The 8,709-nt window shown below is 34.9% G+C and overlaps 1 pseudogene; it reads right to left on the bottom strand.

Annotated features, from left to right (window-relative positions):
• Positions 1-5,591: 5,591 nt before the first annotated feature.
• Positions 5,592-5,970, bottom strand: LOC101645973 (annotated as a pseudogene).
• Positions 5,971-8,709: the final 2,739 nt, after the last annotated feature.

Genomic DNA, 8,709 nt, shown 5'->3' on the forward strand with positions numbered 1-8,709 from the left:
CCATTCTAAACATAGAAAGAAATGCTGATTGTTCATGAAACATTTTCATTATTGTTTGTATATTCAAGTTTATTTTTGCAACCATAGTATATGAAGTGCTCTCCAAAGTAGAAGGCTCATCTTCCAACACTATATCAGACACGATTCTGATGTGGTGCTTTGAGTTTTCATTTACTAATTTTCAGTAACAGTTTGTCAGGTCCTTTCTTTTCACTCACCTTAGTCTGCAAATTTCACTAAAATATTTTCACCATAACCATGGGTTATTCAAAGACAATATTAATGGAGCCAACAGAAGATTATAAACAACAACTACAACAAACAGATCCAGGAATGGGTTTGGGGCTTGCATTAAATAATAGCTCCAACTTAAGAAAACTTTGTTCTTACATCATGGTCAGGTTCAATACTCACCTTCAGGAAAGAAACACAGAAGATATGGGTACTGTAGAAAAATGTGGAAAAGAAATTAGATGGTGCCTCAGCTATCAAATAAAGTAGCCTTACTCCAAACAAGCAGCCATCTAATGAGATGTGAACTAAGTTCACATGGAATAAGCACACCATCATCAGTCAGGAATGATTGTAAACCCTATTATCTGAAGTCTAAGGAGGGATTAGTATATCTGAGCCTTAATTGTGAGAATCTGGTTTGCAGAAGGCTATGGATGACAGTGGGAGCCCAAGATACGTAAATGGGAACTACATAGGAAAAAAGCCTCCGGCGATCTCCCTCTATCCATATTAGAGGGATGGGAAGAAAGTGGTCACTAAACAGAGTGCATTGGACAGATGAGTATGGAAGATCAAAGGCATAATCCTGACTTGAATAGTTAAAATCTCATCAGTTGATTTCCCGCTCTGATGCACATGAAAGCTGATCTGGTTTTCAACATTTTCTGTATTTTTGTTTTATTTTGTTTTCGTTCATATTAGGTTTATCTCATATGTCACGTCATTGAGAGATTACTCTCTTGAAGAGATGTTATATGTCTTTTCGTCTTAAGTTATATGAAACTCAGCATTGATGAACCTCTAGAGACAGCATGTAGAAATAGGTTGGGGCTGGGCAGGCAATATAGTGGAGGGGTGCATACAAGGGAAACAATGTCAAGGAGCTCAGGAAGAAAAAGAATGTTTGGAAACTGATTGTGGCAACAATTGTACAATATTGCTTGATGTAGTTGAACTATGGAATGATATGATATATATATTAAGTCCTAATTAATATTTAAAAAAATAAGAAAAAGAAAAAGGTGGTGGCTAGTTCAATTCCTGACTTGCCATGATGTTATGAGAAAACAGGATTTCCTTAAAAGAAAGTTCTGTGTTTAAGGAAATTTCAACTGTGAGAAATATGACCCATTTACAAAAATGCATGAATATTCATGTTTTTTTAATTATTCCTGGAATTTTAATAGCAACTCACATGCCACTGTGTGAAAGGGCCATAATTGTTGACTGCTGCTTGAACATCTTTTTTTTCTTTTTTCCTCTTTCAGTATGGACCAGCTCTGGGAGGTAGTACACGGCAGTCATACTAATGATTAAGTGATTTGGGGTTAAAGTGAGTATTTTTTACTAGAAATATCTAATTTAAGTCAAAGGAAATTGAACCTGGACACATCTCTAAGATGTGTTCAGAAATATCCAGCTGACTCTAGTTCTTAGCATTTTTAAGGTAGGATTACATTGAAATTTCAAAATCGTTACTCTGTAGATAGATGTATTTTATTTTTTCCTTGCATGCTTTTATTTACCTGGGGAGGAGCTTTTGGGGAAAAGAAGGATGGTTTTCTATCTCTTTAATGAAACAATGGGCCTGTGATAGTCACACATCCAATTTTTGTGGATGCAGCAGCCATTTTGAGGAAGGCAGGGCTGGATCTAAGCAGCCCTGCTCTTTTACTGAGCTTAGTGACATCCTTGGAGATGGTCTGTACTGCTTTGAAGGAACCCTTTACAGCATGAGAAATCCCCCAAAGTTCTGGAATTTACCTCCATTTTAATAATACTGAATATGTTTTAGCATTAGAATGTGTTAAGTCATTTTAATTACTGTTGACTACACTTTGGCTGGGGACAGTAATCACTTCAAATAGACCCTGGTACATTTAGAACTTGATAGTTTAAAGATTCTAAAATGCATGTCTTATGCTTTTCAATTTTCCCCAATTATGTAACCAGTGACAGTTATTTTATTTTTATATGGATTTTGTTTAGATTGTAATGTTTCACTTTTGTGAAACATTTTGTGAAACTACTTACTCTTGCTATCTCAAAGTTCATTTTTGTGTTTAATGACATATTTGCTGAGAAACTTAGCTTGTGAAAAATGGTTTTTATTTTTTATTTTATTTTTATTTTTAGCAGCTTCATATTGAAGCTGAGATTTACCATATAGAGGTTGGGTGGCAAACATACTTCCAATAACAAAGCACCCAATAGATAGTTGATAATTGTTATTCATATGCATTACTAAAACTAACAATGTGTTCATAATCTTAATTATTTGACTTTGGGTTGTGATATTTTATTTTACATAATGAGTACGGACAAAGAAGAAAATCAAAGACATATTTGAACTATATATGTACATTGCATTCTAAGATTCTTTAGATTTCACTTTTGTAACATAGCATGTTGATAACTTCTTAGAGCATCTAAATCTTTATTTTTAAACCACATATTTGCCAGACGGCCATTTTGTGCAGTTATTTGTATTTGATTGTATCTGTCTGTCATTGAGGATTTACTAACTAATATGTGATGTTTGCTCTAGTATTGCAAAGGGATGAGTGGGCAGGCTATAAATGAAATGTTTGCCTAAGTTTGGCCACTATGAAATCTGATGTTCTGTTTATCAAGCAATCAGATAATGGAGTGTACTTTTATTCTGTAAACATGAGCATGATTTTTAAATTTTAGTTTAATATTCTACAAACAGTTATAAAAAAATGTACCAAAACATATAATGCTGAATAATGCATAATGGCTACTGCCAAGGAACTCACATTATAGTGAAGATTAAAGGCATACAAACAAATAAATTACAATACTAACATATACAAAGGGGTACCCCCCAAAAAACAGAATTGTGCTGGGCAGAGTAGAGCTTTCATAGTATACATTTTCCCCACGAGGTGAGCATCCAGCAACTCATTCTGAGTTAGTACACCCTGTGGTGTTGCCTGGGAAGGTTCTCTCTGATCACAGTGATTTTTTTCATAAAAGCAGTTTCCTTGTTTTTTTCCTTTTTTTGTAATGGCTGGTTTAAGAGAAGAGCATTCAGCTGTGAAATTTTGTTACCTGCTCAGGAAAAATGCTGCAAAAACTGTTGTGATGTTGAACAGCTTACAAGAACATCTCTATGGGGAAAAATTCAAGTGTACAAATGGATTTCTCATTTCAAAAAGGTCAAATGTTGATTGATGACAAACCTCATTCTGGACATTCATCAACTTCCCAAATGGACGGAAATGTTGACTTGCAGTGCATTTGGAGTTCGTTCCACCAGGTCAGACAGTTCATCAAGCTTTCTATTTACAGGTTCTGAAAAGATTGCTTAACAGTGTGCAACAAAAAGGCCTAATTTGTGGCAGATGGGGGACTGATTTTGCCACCACAACAATGTACCTGCTCACATAGTCATCTCAGTGTGCCAGTTTTAGGCAATAAAACAGCATTCTTCTCTTGGCCCCCACATATTATTCACCTGACTTCACTTCATGCAACTTTTTTTTTTAACGTGAATGTAAGGGGACATTAAAGGTACAGCGATTTGATGATGTGGAAGAGGTAAAGAAAAAAATGAGGGCGGTGCTGTCGGCAGCATCATCCAAACAGATGAGTTTTAAAAATGTTCCCAAGAATAGAATCACAGATTTGACAAATGTGTTAAGTGTAATGGAGAGCATTTGGAAAGTTATAAGGTTGTTTTGTAAAAAAAAAAATTAAATACGTAGTTTTGAAAAAAAAATCTGGTTGTTCTTGGGAACACCCTTCATATTCTCATTGACTACCAATCCTGGACGTCTTTATTCATGTTAACCCCTCTGGCAGTCTTCCCTTATTTCTCAGGCCCACGGTGTACACTCCTGCTCCATAAATATGTCAGTTACTTAAAGTTGTAAATATCCTTATTGCGTTGCATGTCTCTCAGCACTACAAATTCATATTTCCCAAAAAGCCATGTACAAAGATATACTATATCTATATAGCTATATCTATATCAACAAAAATGCAAAAACCAGTTGTCATCCAGTTGATTCTTAGCACTCTACAGCCAGGCTTTCTGAGGCCGTGCTCTCTGTTTCAGCAGCCCATCATGCCTTTCGCACATGGAGCCCTTCGCAGGTTTTGATCACCAAGGTTTCAATTAGCTGTAGCACTGCATGGGCACATAGCAAGTAATTCGTATGTCTAAAACCATGGATGAGCCGAAGCAAAATACATTTCAATGTTAAAGGGTGATTTGATTTAGGAAATAATATTTGAACTGGAACTTGAAGAGCTAACAGTCATATGGCAGAAGGCAATTTTCATCAGACCTACGCGTGCAGAATGTATGAGGAAAAAATGGCGTATTCAAAATGAAATGAGGATTCCTTTATGATTGGTACATGACCAAGTAGATAGATTTATATGTGCAGAAGGTGCAGTGATAGTGTGGATATAGGTTTTGAAGGCTTTATTATGAGAGAAAGTAATAAAAATGTATTTTAGTGAAGTGTTATGCATACACATACTCAGCAAACACTCTCTACTTACTTTGAACATGAGCAAGTATTACAGATGGGCTTCAGGTTACAAATGTATCTATTCCTAATTATGTCGTTAAATTGAATTTGAGTTCAATCAGAACAGGTGCATACTGTTCTTACTTAGCCTTACTTCAGCACATGAAAAGCCTCAAACATCTTTGAATGATTTGAAAGTTGCACAACTCTTTATGGGAGTAAAAAGCCTGGTCTTCCTTCCTTGGAGTGGTTTGTAGTTTCAAACTGCTGACCTTGTGGTTAGCAGCTTAATTCATAGCCCAGTATGCCACCAGGGCTCCTCAAATGTTTTATAGGAAGGGCAACGTTACATGACATTCAAAGTCAAGTAAAAATTATCCTTTAATCAGAAGTTCATAATCCAGGAACTTACTGCGTATGTCGCTCTGTGCCAGTTATTTTCAGCACATATAACCCTTAAAATAAATAATTTAATTTTACGATATTTATTGTACACATATTTTTATTTAATACATATTTCATATAGAAATTCACTCATTTGGGAGAAGTACTTTATAGTTTTATTCACGGCTGCTAAAAACTGTAAATTAATTAATTCAACAAATATTTTATTGATAGCCTTTTTCTAAGAGCTAAGCCTTTTTTAGATTCTGTGGTTAAGGCAAAAGTTTAAAAAAAAAAGACAAGCAAGGTCCTTTATTTTTTAAAACCATTCAGCAATGTCTTATTATGTATGGCGTTTTTTCCTCCATCATTTCCTCTAATCTCTCCATACACCGGCATATACAATACATTTGAACTTGCCAACCTGATCATTGCCTAAAGAAGGGGTATGCAATCTTCAAAGCATGTTTAACCAGGAAGGCAATACACCTGCTGACCACCGAGAACATGAAGATGGACGTGATAGATAAACTATCCCTGAGCCAAACCTTCAGTCACTACAATTCAATACCCCTTGTGCAAGCCCAGATTGGCAGCACATTTCTTGCCAAAAATTATTAGATGTCCAAGTCAGTTTTCATCATCTTCTTCTGCTACAGAAATCTGGGAAATATGTTTCTTAGGAATTACCAGACAATGTGTTGTTGCTTGCATGGAATTGTCATGAAAAGCAAGACACCAGTTATCCTCAAAAGTGATTTTGACTGGGATTTTTTGGGGGATTATCTTTCTGAAGTTTGTGTCCTCCAGGTCGGACCACCTGAGTCTTGGCTATATCATCTGCCATCTCGGCTTCCCTCCTCTGTCACCACTACAGGAACACACAATCCGTTCTTTAATGTACCTTCAATGGAAGTACACAAGAAGTTGAATATAATGGAGGACGCTAGGGAGTAATACTTTTAGATACAATATGAATTAAGAAAATAAAGTAAAGTAATCATTTTTATTCTATCACATTTGAAATTTTGACTATTTTGTATGTTATTTTTCTATTGATATTTCACTTTTATCGAATAAGCATTTACATGGGAAACATACAGATTATATGACTAAATCTATAAAGTTAATTCTAGGCATAACATCTCAAATTGTTGTTTTTAAGTATTTAAAATAATAACAGCAAATTATTTTGTTATGATTTCTCCATACCTGTGAATAATGTGTTGGACTGCTATCCCCATGGTCAACAGTTCGAAACCACCAGCATCTCCTCAGGAGAAAGACTGAATTATCAACTCCTATAAATAGTTACGGTCTCTGAAACCCACAGGGGGTTGCTGTGAGTCAGCATTGGCTCCAAGGCAGTACGTTTGGGGGGTTTTTTGGGGGGAAGAATCATTGTACTAATTGGGTATTATCCTCACATAACAGAGCCATTGGGCATATTTGCCTCAGGTCAAAAGAGGTAGATTATACCATGTAGAAGTACCATTCACAATGAAGGGGAGCAATGACTTAAGATATAGATGTCATAATGATGTGATTAAATGTTTGTCTTTAAAATACAACCCTTTGCCTGTTAAATAACAAAAACCCAAATGTTGTTGCTCAAACATAAATTGGAAGACACTGTAACAGGAAAGTCCAGAAGATGATCTACTCAGTTTCTGGCACAGTTGGATCCATGCATTTATACTATGAATGTGCTCTATTTCCTAGCTCCTTTTTGTTCAAGTAATTGTCAGGGAAAACAGTAAAGGCACTTGATTTGCATCACACCCCCAGTTAAAATATTATTGAGAACACACTGATAAACCATGATCCCACCAATATCTCACCACTAGAGCTAAGGAAGGAGATTAGTTCAACACATTCACATCAACTGAGAGTAAAAAAGAAATGTCATCCAAATGAAATAATTTTGTTGAAACTATAATAAAAGGAAATTGACATTGGATAGGGAAGTTTATTTTATGAAAGTTAGGATTTAAAGGTTCCATTCCCTTTTGAAAACATGGCCACAACTGAGAATATGGTGTGATGAACAGAAGCATTTTTTAAATATAAAAATGGTGTATTGGAGGTAGATTCTTCCCAGCATGGCTTAATAAACAGACAACAGTCTTTTTACAGTTGTGCAGTCTTTTTACTTTGTGCAAATGTTCCACACTGATCAGACAATCTGAATGTGTGTCTAAATAAAGAGAAGGAATGAAACAAGCAACTCCCTACATAATACTTAGATTAATACCTTACTGTGTATTTCATAGGTTCTCATTGTATCTTGGCAAGGTGTTTTAGTTCTTTTGAGAGAGGCAACCTGATGTTGTCAAGGATTTCCTCTGCATTTGTTGATAGATAAAATGATTCCTTGTAGGATACAATCAGTGACAAATCTTATGGCAGTTCCCCAAATGATTTTTTTTTAATGTACAAAAGGTGACCGGAGATTAATCTGCATGAATTATTCTGTTTGCTCCTGTCTTCTAAAATTTTTATTTATACTGAAATGAGTTTTATGTAGAGTGTAAAGCACAGATTTTTCATTTATAATTTAATAAGATTGGCAAGTTTAGGCACCATGTAGCCAACATCTCATTCAAGACACAGATCACTTTCAATCGTCTTGAAAGTTCCTTCTCTCTCATTCAGTCACTCCCACCTATCGTTGAAACTGTTTTAATTTGGAGCACAATATTGCATTCTTGAAATTCATATGAATTGAATCATAGAGTGTGAGTTAATTTCTATCTCTTAGGTGCGATGTTTTTGAACATCATTTAGGGTGTTGAACTGATGAGTAGTTTGAACCTTTTTATTGATGCACACTACTCCTTTCTCTGAATATATCCATTTGCTTATCTATTTACCTGCTGATTAGTTAGTTTCTGATTTCTACTACTCTCAATAATAAAGCTTCTATGAATATTTGTGTACCAGTCTTGTCTGGGCATGCATTTTTAGTTCTCTTGAGTATGTACCTAGATATTGTATTGCAAATGCTTTCCTATATCCAAAGCTATCAATAAAACAAAAAAAAACATGTATTACTGTCGTGTCCCATATATAATTTCCATGCCAAATGAAAGTGTGAAGTATAAATATTCAGAGATAGAAAACACATTAAAGTAAATGGATGGATAACTGAACTATTTAGAAAGAGATTCTAGGATTAGGGGGTAACCACTAATACTATGATAACAACTCATGCATGCATAGCTGGAATTTATTATATTCTAGGTATTGTGAGCCGACATGAAAGCAAAGACTAAAAGTAGTATGTCATGAAATGATCACTATAACCATATATGACTATAAACACATGTCTTTAGTTCAGAACAGAGTTCTGAAACAATGCGTGAAAATTATCTCAACAGTTATATTTAAAATAAAATTTGCCTTTTCTTAGTGGGAGTGTTTGTCATCTATATATAATGTACTAATCATAAATATTAAGCAGTAGATTTACCTTGTCTAATGCAATAAAGAACAAACTAGGGAAACAAGGAAGCTTTTTTATAATTGAAAACCTCTTAAGGTATAACCAAAAGAACTTCAATTTTCCACATGGCAATTACTTTGT

The sequence above is a fragment of the Echinops telfairi genome, unplaced genomic scaffold (assembly GCF_000313985.2).
Source record: "Echinops telfairi isolate 266 unplaced genomic scaffold, ASM31398v2 ScPeMD7_42;HRSCAF=159, whole genome shotgun sequence".
Taxonomy (NCBI): domain Eukaryota; kingdom Metazoa; phylum Chordata; class Mammalia; order Afrosoricida; family Tenrecidae; genus Echinops; species Echinops telfairi.